This window comes from Nicotiana sylvestris, chromosome 11 (genome assembly GCF_000393655.2).
Source record: "Nicotiana sylvestris chromosome 11, ASM39365v2, whole genome shotgun sequence".
Taxonomy (NCBI): domain Eukaryota; kingdom Viridiplantae; phylum Streptophyta; class Magnoliopsida; order Solanales; family Solanaceae; genus Nicotiana; species Nicotiana sylvestris.
In genome coordinates, this window is record NC_091067.1 from 117,798,223 (window position 1) to 117,810,733 (window position 12,511).

Below are 12,511 nucleotides of genomic sequence, written 5' to 3' on the forward strand. Positions count from 1 at the left end.
GTTAAACCCACAAAGCTTGAATCAGTATTTGCAACCACCAATTCTAGATTAAAACATAAAATCAACCCAAATAGCAAACACCCATAGTCAATCTAACATTAGATGGCAACACCCATCAATTACCCACACTAGGGTTGAGCCACAACCCTAGCTAATGGGTTTAGCTACTCATGCTTGAAGAAGAAAATAAAGAAATAGATGGAGAACAAGGCATATTAATTAAATGCTAATGTAAATACAGAGAGTCTATTGTTAATTTGAAGCTAAGATGCCAAAAATGGCTACAAATGATATTCCCACGAGCGCAACTCAACTCTGATATATCTGATAATCTAAAAAATGGTAAAATATTCTATTTATAATAGGCTAGAAAAACTGGACAAAAATACCCCTACATGGTTAGCGCGGGCGCATTAAATGGACCGCAGCCGCACTGGGCTCTTTGACTTTGAATTTTGCTTCTCTGAATTTAGACTCAGTGGACCGCGTAGAATGGACCGCGGCCGCGGAGGGAGCTGGCGCGGTCCGTGCAATCACGACCGTGGACCGCATGGCATTGGCTTTGCAAACTTTCATCTCTCTGAATCTCATGACCGCGGACCGGATAAAAGAGTAGTGCGGCCGCGGAGCCTTCACCGCGGACCGCAAGATGTGTACCGCGGCCGCGCTTCTTATAGCCTGGTTTACCAATTCTCTGAACCACCTAGTGCGGCCGCATTCAACTTTGTGCGGTCCGCACTGGGCCTTCTTTCCTTAGATTTCTTGGTTTTTGATATTTGAGCAAGTTTCACTCCTTTTTGAGCCGATCTTTGAAATTTCGTCACTTTGTCGATTAAACCTGCAATCAAGCACAACTTGTGAGCCGTTTAGGACTATTTTGTAACAATATATGATCAAAGCATAGGCAAGTAGGGGCATAAAACATGTTAAAATCCTAACTTACCAGCACCCGGGGTCCCGCCCGAACATACCCAGATGCTTGGAATGATAAAACAGACTCGCTCGAACCCTCCAAATGCCCGAAACAACATTAAAACTAGGAATCACACCTTAAAACCAATTGATTCAAACTTATGAACTTCAAGTTCTTCAATTTACTTCCAATGCGCCGAAACGTACTTATACTACTCGGAATGACACCAAATTTTGCCTGCGGGTCTTAAATGACATTACAGAACTATTCCCAGTCTTGGAATTCAATTCGAACCTCGATAACACCAAAACCTGCTCCAAACCAAATTTAAAGAACTTTAAAATCCTTGAAGAACCAACTTTCACTATTAGGCACTGAAATGCTCCAGGGTTATCCAAAACCCGATCCGAACATACACCTAAGACCGAGATCATCATATGAACCTACTGGAACCGTCAAATCCCAATTTCGAGGTTGTTTACTCAAAATATTGACCGAAGTCAAACTTGGCCTTTAAGTCAACTTTAAGGAACCAAGTGTTCCGATTTCAACCCAAACTCTTCCAAACCCCGAACCAACCATCCCCGCAAGTCATAAATCAGTAAAAGCAAGTACGGGAAGTCTTATTTAGGGGAACGGGGTTCTAGAAAGAAAAATAATCGATTGGGTTGTTACATTCTCTGCCTCTTAAACAAACGTTCGTCCTCAGACGGGTTTAGATTCATACCTGAAGTGCTGAATAAGTGTGGATTTCTGCTATGCATGTCCTCCTCGGACTCCCAAGTAGACTCTTCTACCGGTTGGCCCCTCCAACATGAACCTTTACTGCGGAACTTCTCTTGGATCTCAACTGCCGATCCTATCTAGCAACTGGCTCTTCCTCGTAACCCAAGCTCTCATCTAGCTGAATAGTACTGAAGTCTAACACATGAGACAAGTTGGCGTGGTACTCTAGAGCATAGACACGTGAAAAACTAGATGAACCCCTAATAGGCTGGGAGGTAAAGAAAGCTCATAAGCAACCTCCCCAACTCGCCTTAACACCTCAAATGGGCCTATAAACCTTGGGCTCAACTTGCCCTTCTTCCCGAATCTCACAATACCCTTCATTGGTGACACTTTCAAGAGAACCTTCTCACCGACCATAAATGATACATCACATGCCTTCTGATCTGCGTAACTCTTCTGTCTGGACCGTTCTGTGTGAAGTCTCTCCTGAATCAACCTTACCTTTTCCAAGGCATCCTTTACCAAATCAGTACCGTATAACTTAGCCTCACTAGGCTCAAACCACCCGATAGGAGATCGACATCACCGACCATATAAAGCCTCAAATGGAGCCATCTCAATGCTGGACTAATAGTTGTTGTTGTAAGCAAACTCAACCAAAGGCAAGAACTGATCCCATTGTCCTTCAAAGTCAATCACACATGCTCTCAACATATCCTCTAATATCTGAACTATCCGCTCCGACTGCCCGTCAGTCTGAGGATGAAATGTTATGCTGAGCTCTATGCGGGTCCCTAACTCACTCTGTACGGCTCTCCAGAAATAGGAAGTGAACTAAGGGAATCTATCTGATATGATGGACACAGGCACACCGTACAACCAAACTATCTCCCGAATGTAAATCTGGGCCAACGTCTCTGAAGTATAGGTAGTCGCAACCGGAGTGAAGTGTGCCGACTTGGTCAACCAGTTGATAATGACCCAAAGTGCATCAAACTTTCGCAAGGTCTGCGGCAATCCAACTACAAAGGCCATAGTGATGCGCTCCCATTTCCATTTAGATATAGTCATCTGCTGAAGTAGGCTACATGGCCTCTGGTGCTCATACTTGACATGCTGACAATTTAGGCATCTAGCTACATACTCCATTATGTCTTTCTTCATTCGCCGTCACCAATAATGCTGCCTCACGTCATGATACATCTCCGTAGCACTGGGATGAATAGAATACTGTGAACTGTGTGCCTTCTACAGAATCCTCTCCCTCAAGCCATCGACATTAGGAACACATAGACGACCATCGAGTCACAGAACACCATCCTCGCCAATTGAAACCTCCTTGGCACTATCTTGTAGTACCATCTCTCTGAGAACTGCCAAATGCAGATCATCAAACTACCGAGCCTTGATCTTTCCCAATAGTAAGGACTGGGCATCAACACATGCAAGAACTCGACTAGGCTAAGAAATATCCAACCTCACAAGTCTGTTAGCCAAGGAATGAATGTCCAAAGCTAGTGGCCTCTCCTCTGCTGAAATGAATGTCAAGCTACCCATACTCTCTGCCTTCCTACTTAAGGCATCCGCAACCACATTTGCCTTGCCCGGATGATAAAGAATGGTAATATCATAATCCTTCAGTAACTTAAGCCATCTATATGCCTCAAATTGAGATCCATCTGCTTGAATAAATGTTGTAAGTTGTGATGGTCAGTATAAACCTCACATGACACCCCATACAAATAATGACTCCATATCTTAAGATCATGAACAATCGTTGCTAACTCTAGATCGTGCACATGGCAATTCTTCTCATGAATCCTCAGCTGACGTGAAGCATATGCAATAACTTGCCCCTCCTGCATCAATACAAAACCCAAACCAACGCGTAAAGCATCATAATACACAGTATACATCCCCGAACCGGAAGGCAACACTAGAACTGGTGTCGTAGTCAAAGCTGTCATGAGCTTCTGAAAGCTCGCCTCATAACCATCAGACCAACGGAAAGGAGCACCCTTCTGGGTCAATCTAGTCAAAGGTGTTGCAATGGATGAAAACTCCTACACAAATTGGTGATAATAACCTGCTAGCCCTAGGAAACTCCTGATCTCAGTCACTGAAGTGGGACGTGGCCAACTCTGAACTGCCTCAATCTTCTTGGGATCCACCTTAATACCCTCTCCTGATACAACATGCCCCAAGAATGCCACAGACTCTAGACAAAACTCACACTTGGAGAACTTAGCAAATAGCTTTTATTCCCTTAATGTCTGAAGCACCACTCTCAAATGTTGCTCGTGCTCCCCCAGGCTGCGTGAGTAAATCAAGATGTCATCAATGAAGACGATGACAAAAGAATCAATATAAGGCCTGAACACCCGGTTCATCAAATCCATAAATTCCGATGGGGCATTAGTCAATCCAAAGGACATCACTAAGAACTCATATTGGCCATATCTAGTGCGGAAAGCAGTCTTTGGAACATCTGAGTCCCGAATCTTCAACTGATGGTACCCCAATCTCAAGTCGATCTTAGAAAACACCCTAGTACCTTGCAACTGGTGAAACAAATCATCGATACACGGCAACGGGTACTTGTTCTTGATGGTAACTTTGTTCAACTGACGGTAGTCAATGCACATCCGCATAGTCTCATCTTTCTTCTTTACAAATAACACTGGTGCACCCCAAGGTAATACACTTGGTCTAACAAACCCCTTTTCTAATAACTGCTCAAGCTGTTCCTTCAGCTCCTTCAACTCTTTTGGAGCCATATGGTACGGTGGGATAGATATAGGTTGGGAACCTGGAGCCAAATCAATATAGAAATCAATGTCACGATCTAGCAGCATGCCTGGAAGGTCAGAAGGAAACACATCGGCGAACTCCCGCACTACTGGCACTAAATCAGTCATCGGAGACTCTACGGTGGTGTCTCGGACATATGCTAGATACGCCAAACAACCCTTCTCGACCAGATGTCGAGCCTTCAGAAACGAGATAACCCGACTAGATGTACTAACGGAGGAACCCTTCCACTCCAATCTCGGCAACTCTGGCATTGCTAAAGTAACACTCTTGGCATGATAATCAAGGATGGCGTGATATGGAGATAACCAATCCATGCCCAGGATGACCTCAAAGTCGATCATATCAAGTAACAGAAGGTCTGCTCTAGTCTCGTAACCACAGAATGTAACCACACAGGACCGGTAGATCTGATCCACAACCACAGAATCACCCACAGGAGTGGACACATTAATAGGAGTACCTAAAGACTCACAAGGGATATCCATGAAATGAGCAAACAGAGATGACGCATATGAATAGGTAGACCCTGGATCAAATAATACCGAAGCATCCCTACCGCAGACGGAATAATACCTGTTATCACGGTATATGAGGCCATTGCATTTGGTCTGGCCGAAAAAGCATAGAATCTAGCTGGAGCATCGGGTGGCTGGCCTCCACCTGACTATCCTCCACCTCTAGGACGACCTCTACCTGTCTGCCCCCCGTCTCTAGGCGGCTGAAAAGCTGACGGGGCTAGCAGAGCTGAAATCATGGGCTACTAACCCTGTTGCACTGCCTTGCCCCGAAGTCTGGGGTAGGTCCTCTTTATGTGACCCAAATCTCCACACTCGTAACAACCTCTCGGTAACATAGACTGATGTCCCGAAGTCTGACCCTGATGGCCTGAATACCAACTAGAAGGACCCTGAACGGCTGGTGTGCGGTATGAACTCTCTGGCATGGCACTGAAATAAGCGCGGGAAGTACCCTGATGACCAGAATACCCACCAGAGGAACCCTGAATAGCTGGCAAGCGGTAAGAACTCTCCGACATCTCATTGAAATAAGGCCTCACTGGAGCACCTCGAGAAGGTGGTGGTGGTTCTGAATATGGGGGCCTGCTGGGTTGGCCCCTCCCAAACTGACCTCTGCCCCTAGCCAAGGCACCTCTAAACTCTCCAAAGAAATGGGCCCTCTTGTCCTACTGTATCTGCTCTCTACCCCTCTGATGCTAGCCCTCGATCCTCTGAGCAATCTCCACTACCAACTGTTAAGGAGTCCCCATTTGGCCCTACTACCGGAGTGCAACCCCGCAACAAATCTCCGCACTCTCTCTGGGTTAGTAGGAAGTATCATGAGTGCATGACGAGATAACTCAGAAAACCTCGCCTCATAGTTGGTCACTGACATCTGACCCTGCTCAAGCTGCTCAAACTGATACCGCAACTCTTCCCTCTCGGAGGGTGGATTATACTTATCCAAGAAAAGATATGTGAAATGGCCCCAAGTAATGAGAGGGGAACCCGCTGGCCTGTCAAGAACATAAGACTGCCACCATCTACGAGCCCTGCCCTCTAGCTGGAAAGTAGTGAAGTCAACCCCATGAGACTCCAATATCCTCATGTAGTGCAGTCTATCCCTGCACCTATCAATGAAATCCTGGGCATCCTTATGATGCTCACCTCCAAAGATAGGAGGGTGTAGCCTAGTCCATCTATCCAATAACTTCTGCGGGTCGTCATCCGCAGCTGGTCTGGGATCAGGTGCCACTATTGTAACTGGCTGGGCCCCATCCGTGGGTAGTGTGCCCAGAGTCTGATACAATGCGGTTGCATGCCAAGGAGCCTGAACATTAGGGGTCTGTGCTCTGCCTACCGCCTGAGATGTGGCTGGGTCTGTTGGAAATAAACCAGCCTTAGTTATAGAATCCATGAACCGCAGCATACAACCCATGACCTCCTGAAAGCTCGGTGTTGTCATGAAATCCACCGGGGCAGGCTCTGCTACGGGCACCTCGCCCTGATCTTTAATGATGGGATCCTCTACTGGATCTACTGGTGGTGCAACTAGGGCAACTCTAGGACGTCCTCGTCCCCTACCTCGGGTCGGTTCCCTCCCCCGACCCCTACCTCGGCCTCTAGTCTGGGGGAGCAGCTCTTCCCCAGTCTGGGATGTCTGTTGTGCGCGTTCTCACCATCTGTGAGAGAATAAGAGAGAGAATTTAGTATACCATCAATTGCACGATAGAAGATGAATAAAGAGTAGTTTCCTAACTCCCTATAGCCTCTCGAAAATTAGTATGGACGTCTCCACACTGATCCGCAAGATCTATGAGGTCTGCCTATCACTTGTGAGACCTACGTGAACCTAGTGCTCTGATACCATGTTGTCATTATCCAATTTCATGTCAGGTCGTGATGGCATCCAGCATCCGCCGCTAGACAGTCCAACCGTGGACAACCTAGTAATTTCTATTTTTATTTAAGAATTTCCGACCACAAATTTTATTTAAATTTAAGCATTTAGTACTTAATGAAATTACAAGGTAACTAATGGAGGAACCACTAGAGGAAATCATGAATATAATCTTACACCCAAAAATAATAGTCTACTAATGTGTGTGACAGGATCTAGTGTCACAAGTACGAGGGCAACTAGTAGAATGTACAAAAATATAACTATCCTACTGTCTGAGATAGTATAAATAGATACAACAAAAGAGAAACTCCGACGATGCTGTTGGATGGCTCGGAAAGGGGGCAACTCACCGTGAAGTCTCGAACCGATATAAAGAATGTGTGCCGGGTGGGTAACTAGATGCACCAGCCTCAAATCCTGTACAATTAAGTACAGAAGCATAGTATGAGTATATAAACAATACGTACCCGATAAGTATCCAGTCTAACCTCAAAGAAGTAGTGACGAGGGGTCGACTTAACACTTACTAGGGCCAACAATAATATAAATAAAGTGTTATGCTAAGCATGGATATCATAAAAAAATCGACACTAAATATCAGGAAGTGACAAGTTCTTCTTTCATTAATATAATGTAAATTTCATTCATATCATTTAACAATTTACATTCAAGGCATTAAGCAATACAAATCACAGAAAGTTCACAAATAAATAGCATGTGTAAGTTATGTCGAGGTCGTACGGCCTGATCCAACATAATAATAAAATTGCACTGCCGGAGGGTCGAACGGCGCGAACCATAGATGCATCTATTCACCCCGCTCGCGAATCATTCATGAGACACGATCAAATTTAAATTTAATCATTTAAATCAAATTCATTAAATTCTTTTCTTTAAAATAAAGGTAATTCAACTTGAAGCTTTAAATCCTTAAAAGTCTCAACTTAATTCCATTTAATACAAGTACCAAGTATCATTAAATAACGGTATTCACAAAGCATGGTGTCAACCTAAACCACCTGTACATAACAGGAATAGTAGCTACGTACGGACGCTCGTCACTTCGTGCGTACGTAGCCCCCATAAATACTTACATTTTAAATTAAAATCACCTATGGGGAAATTTTTCTCTTACAAGGTTAGAAAGGAGACTTACCTTGCTTCAAAGCCTACTTCCAAACTCGAGAATGCACTCAAACCCTCAAATCGGAGCCGAACAATCCAAAACTATTCAAATAATGTAAAAACCAATCTCTACAGGTTCAAAAGTTCATATCCTAACTATTAAGGTGACTTCCCAACCCCAAAGGCAAGATTCCTAAAATTCACCCCCGGGCCCATGTGCCCGGAATTCAAAAATTTTCAAAGAAAGTTGTTATCCATAACCTAAGGAATAAAAATATATGATTATCACTAAGTTTCATGGTCAGTTTCGTGGTAAAATCTCATTCTTGCCAAACCCTAGGTTTTCCTTTAATCCTATGATTTTCACTAATCTTTACATGTTAATCTACCTAAAATCTAAGTATTTAACTCACATATAGTAGGAATTACTTACCTCCAAAAGCTTGGTGAAAAACCTCTCTCAAGAAGCTCTAAAATTGCCCAACAATGGAGTGGAATGAGTCAAAAACGTCTAAGGCCCGTATTAAATGAAGGTCACTACCTTCAGTGATTTCCGCACCTGCGGTCATAGGCCGCATCTGCGAAAAATGGTTCGCTTCTGGGGAATTCACTGGGCTGGCTGGGGCCGCTTCTGCGAAAGGCCCACCACATTTGCGGTTCTGCTTCTGCAAAGGATGGGCCGCATCTGCGGTTCTGGGCTTCCCACCCTTGGCCGTACCTGCAAGCTCGCACCTGCGGCTGACCAACTGTAGGTGCGATTATGACAGAAGTTGGGGCTTCAGCTCTTGCTCATATTTTTCAAATTAGTCTGAGCCTCGTCCGATTGACGCTCAGGGCCCCCAGAGCCCCGCCCGAACATACCCACAAGTTTGGAATGATAAAACGGACTCGCTCGAACCCTAAGAACAACTAGGAATCACACCCTAAAACCAATTGATTCAAACTTATGAACTTCAAGTTCTTCAATTTACTTCCAATGCGCCGAAACGTACTTATACTACTCGGAGTGACGCCAGATTTTGCGTGCAGGTCTTTAATGACATTACAAAACTATTCCCAGTCTCCGAATTCAATTCGGACCTCAATAGCACCAAAACTCACTCTAAACCAAATTTAAAGAACTTCAAAATCCTTAAAGAACCAACTTTCACTATTAGGCGCTGAAATGCTCCCGGGTCATCCAAAACTCGATCCGAATATACGCTCAAGTCCAAAATCATCATACGAACCTACTGAAACCGTCAAATTCTGATTTCGGTATCGTTTACTCAAAATGTTGACCGAAGTTAAACTTGGTCTTTTAAGCCAACCTTAAGGAACCAAGTGTTTCGATTTCAACCCAAGCTCTTGCAAACCCCGAAACAACCATCCCCTCAAGATATAAATCAGTAAAAGCAAGTACGAAAAGTCTTATTTAGGGGAAAGGGATTCTAGAAAGCAAACAACCGGTCAGGTCGTTGTCACACCCCTTTTTTACCAACTTCACTAAACCCTCTTAAATTAATAAAAAGATTTGTAAAGCTCAAAAGGGTTTTTAATTAAAAAATGACAAAATTGTGTTCAAAAGAAAATAACTCAAAATCGTCACCTGACATTGGTTTCGGTGTGTCAGGTCACCGTTTTTAAAATGATTTTCCTTTTAAAACACTTTGGACTCCAAAACTAAATCTACACCAGAGATTCGGATAAGGGGGTCCATTTAACTCGGGGAGAAGGTGTTAGGCATTCCCCGAGTCCCGTAACTAGTACGGTTGCATAGATGATCAAGTTGGCTTTTAAAATATTCAAATTGAGATAAGAACAAACACAGAAAAGAAAAACAAACACACAAGATGCTCGAAGTCGTCCCCATCTAATAAAAGAAAAAAATTAAAATTAAAATTAAATATTACGAGTTCTACTTTCGGCTTCCAAATACAAATATTTCGGGGCATACTCCGGATAAAAATATATACAAATCCTTCGAGGCATTCCCCGGATAAATTTAACTAAGGGAACAATCTCTCACCTCGAAACTAACAAAAATCCTAAGACTTGCCTACCCAAATATGGTCGGCCTAGATATGCTCCTACCCGAAGAAGTAAATAAAACAAGAATAAAAGAAAAATATAGTTTATCTTGCACCTAATTTATTTTAATTTTACCGAACAACCCTTGAAATCAATTCCAAATAAGCTTTCAGATCTGGACCTCTTATTCAATTTAAGGTGCGGTACCATTTGATTAAATCAGTGACGTCAAAATGTGTCAATTAACCAACTTTTATCATAAGATCAAAAATACCACAAATAGTCATGGAAAATGTAGGCATATGCCATTCAAACACATATGTGACAAATATCAGGAGGTAAAATATTAAAGGTTGGAATGGACCTTGAATGAATTTTTAATTAACTTCTGTCCGGATGTGCAAAGTTTTAGAAGAACAGCCACAACCAATGAACAATTGATATGAACTCAATCAAATGCGGAACTTGAACAACAAGTTAGATGAAAAAATCTATCCTTCGAATCTGCAACGTTAGGCCGGAAACCTTCGAACGGCAACCTCGGATTAGCTTCTCTTAATTTGTATTTGTTCTTCCGGATCTGTCTGTTTTTCTCTAATGCGGACAATTTTTAAGATCTCAACAACAAGAGCCCTGCACTCTTTGGCACCAAAACAGGAATTTCTGGCGAGTGGGGTGACTGGCGGAGGCGCGGAGATGGTGAGTGCGGCCGTGGTGTTTGGAGGCGCTGCTTGGTGGTGAGGGATGGAGTTGCGGCTGTTGATTTTTGGTGTTGAAGAAGAAGCTTAGGGTGGGCAGCTGTTCTCTCTTCTTCTTAGGGTTCGCCCTCACTCTGTTTCTCTATCTCCTTTTTTATCTTTTTTCCTTATGGAACTGTGCTTGAATCAGAAATCCCAAAAAATGTGAACCCCTTGGGACAATGGAACGTACCTTTTTGTTTTTTAGTGGGAAAGTGAGAAGAAATTGCATTGGGGTCAAATTGGTGAGGGTACTGTGCCTATTGTGATTAAGAGGGATTAAAAAATGTGAATTGGTTAGAATAATAAAGGTATTTGAATGAAATAATAAAAAAAATCATAAATTATAATGCTAACTACTAATACTAATATCAGTAAACCTAAGAAAGAACCAAACAACTATACTTAAAGTTAAAAATTCCTATCGCTACTATCTGCTAGAGCCAAAAATTAAAGGAAAACATTTTCTTCTTCTTTTTTCTTTTCCCTTTTTTTCTATTTTTATGATAAAACAAAATCTTAAAATACTAATATCTAAAGTCCTAAAATGAAAACTTAATACTTTTAAATCATGTGACTATTTTTGTCATTTTTCAATTTTACCCAAAGTAAGATACACAAAAAAATATTTAGAGAAATACTAATTAGCTAAAATAAAGGAAAATATTTTTTGCAATTTTCATTTTTAAGATAAAATAAAGCTAAAAAGTTAAGACTAGTCAAAATAACAATATTAAATCTAAAACGAACATTTGAATACTAAAATATGTAAAATTTCAGGGAGGGTCAAAAATTACATGTCTACAGTTGCCCCTCTTTGACTGGAAACATGAAGAGTTTTCAGACAAAGAAGGACAAGACAGGTTTTTTGACCCGACCCTTATTTAGAGAGATCAAAAACTAAGAGAAAGGAAGAGAATGTGACCGAGCCCTGATATCTGAGCTGCCTACATATCCTTGGCAATAAAGGAATCAGGTCACGTGTAGTTCCGAAGTGAATGAGGTGATGGAGTATACTGAGATGGAGAGCCGGTCGAGGTGTCGTTCTGTCGAGGTTCCGGTCCGCGGTCCTGTTATTACATCAAAATCAAAAAATGAAAAAGAAACTAAGCATGTCAACTATGAGTTACAAGATTCCTATCTATGAGTCTTCTGAAGCTTGATCTTGAGTCTTGAATGGTTCTTCATGCAGACTTTAAATTTGAACCTTGACGCTTGCTAGTTGCAGGTGCTAGTTCATTCTTCTTCAGTTTTTCGAATCAAAACCGGACACACCATGCTTGTGACTTTAGTCATGTCTTGAGCAATCCACCTCTTGTCTCAGCTTCTGCATTTTGGATTCACTTCCCTTTTCTTTTTCTTTTTTTGTTGTTTTTTTATTCTAGATTGAGATTACTTTTGTTGATCATCTCGGATTGTTGACTCGCATTCTTGCCGCGAGCTTCTGCTACTTCTAAATTGAATTGGATTCTGAAATGACTTCCCTTGTTCTCCAGGTGGGAGCCTGATTGTTAAAACTTGAACTGTATTCACTTGTTCTCTAGGTGGGCGACTGATTGCCAAAACTTGAATTGTATTCCCTTATTCTTCAGGTGGGCGCTTGTGGGCGCCTAATTGCCAAAACTTGAGCTGTGTTCCCTTGTTCTCCAGGTGGGCACCTGATTGCTAAAACTTGAACTGTATTCCCTTGTTCTCCAGGTGAGCGCCTGATTGCCAAAACTCAAAATAATTCCAAAACGAATTCCCTCATTCTCCAGGTGGGTGCCTGCAATCAAAACAACAA

At 42.5% G+C, this 12,511-nt stretch overlaps 1 long non-coding RNA gene across 1 annotated transcript; it reads right to left on the minus strand.

Annotated features, from left to right (window-relative positions):
* Positions 1-201: 201 nt before the first annotated feature.
* On the minus strand, positions 202-10,973 carry LOC104239395 (uncharacterized). Its single transcript, XR_714117.2, has 3 exons — positions 10,356-10,973; positions 7,207-7,273; positions 202-838 (listed from the first exon to the last, which is right to left on the minus strand). It is a non-coding gene; the product is annotated as an uncharacterized lncRNA (long non-coding RNA).
* Between the last annotated feature and the right edge of the window lie 1,538 nt (positions 10,974-12,511).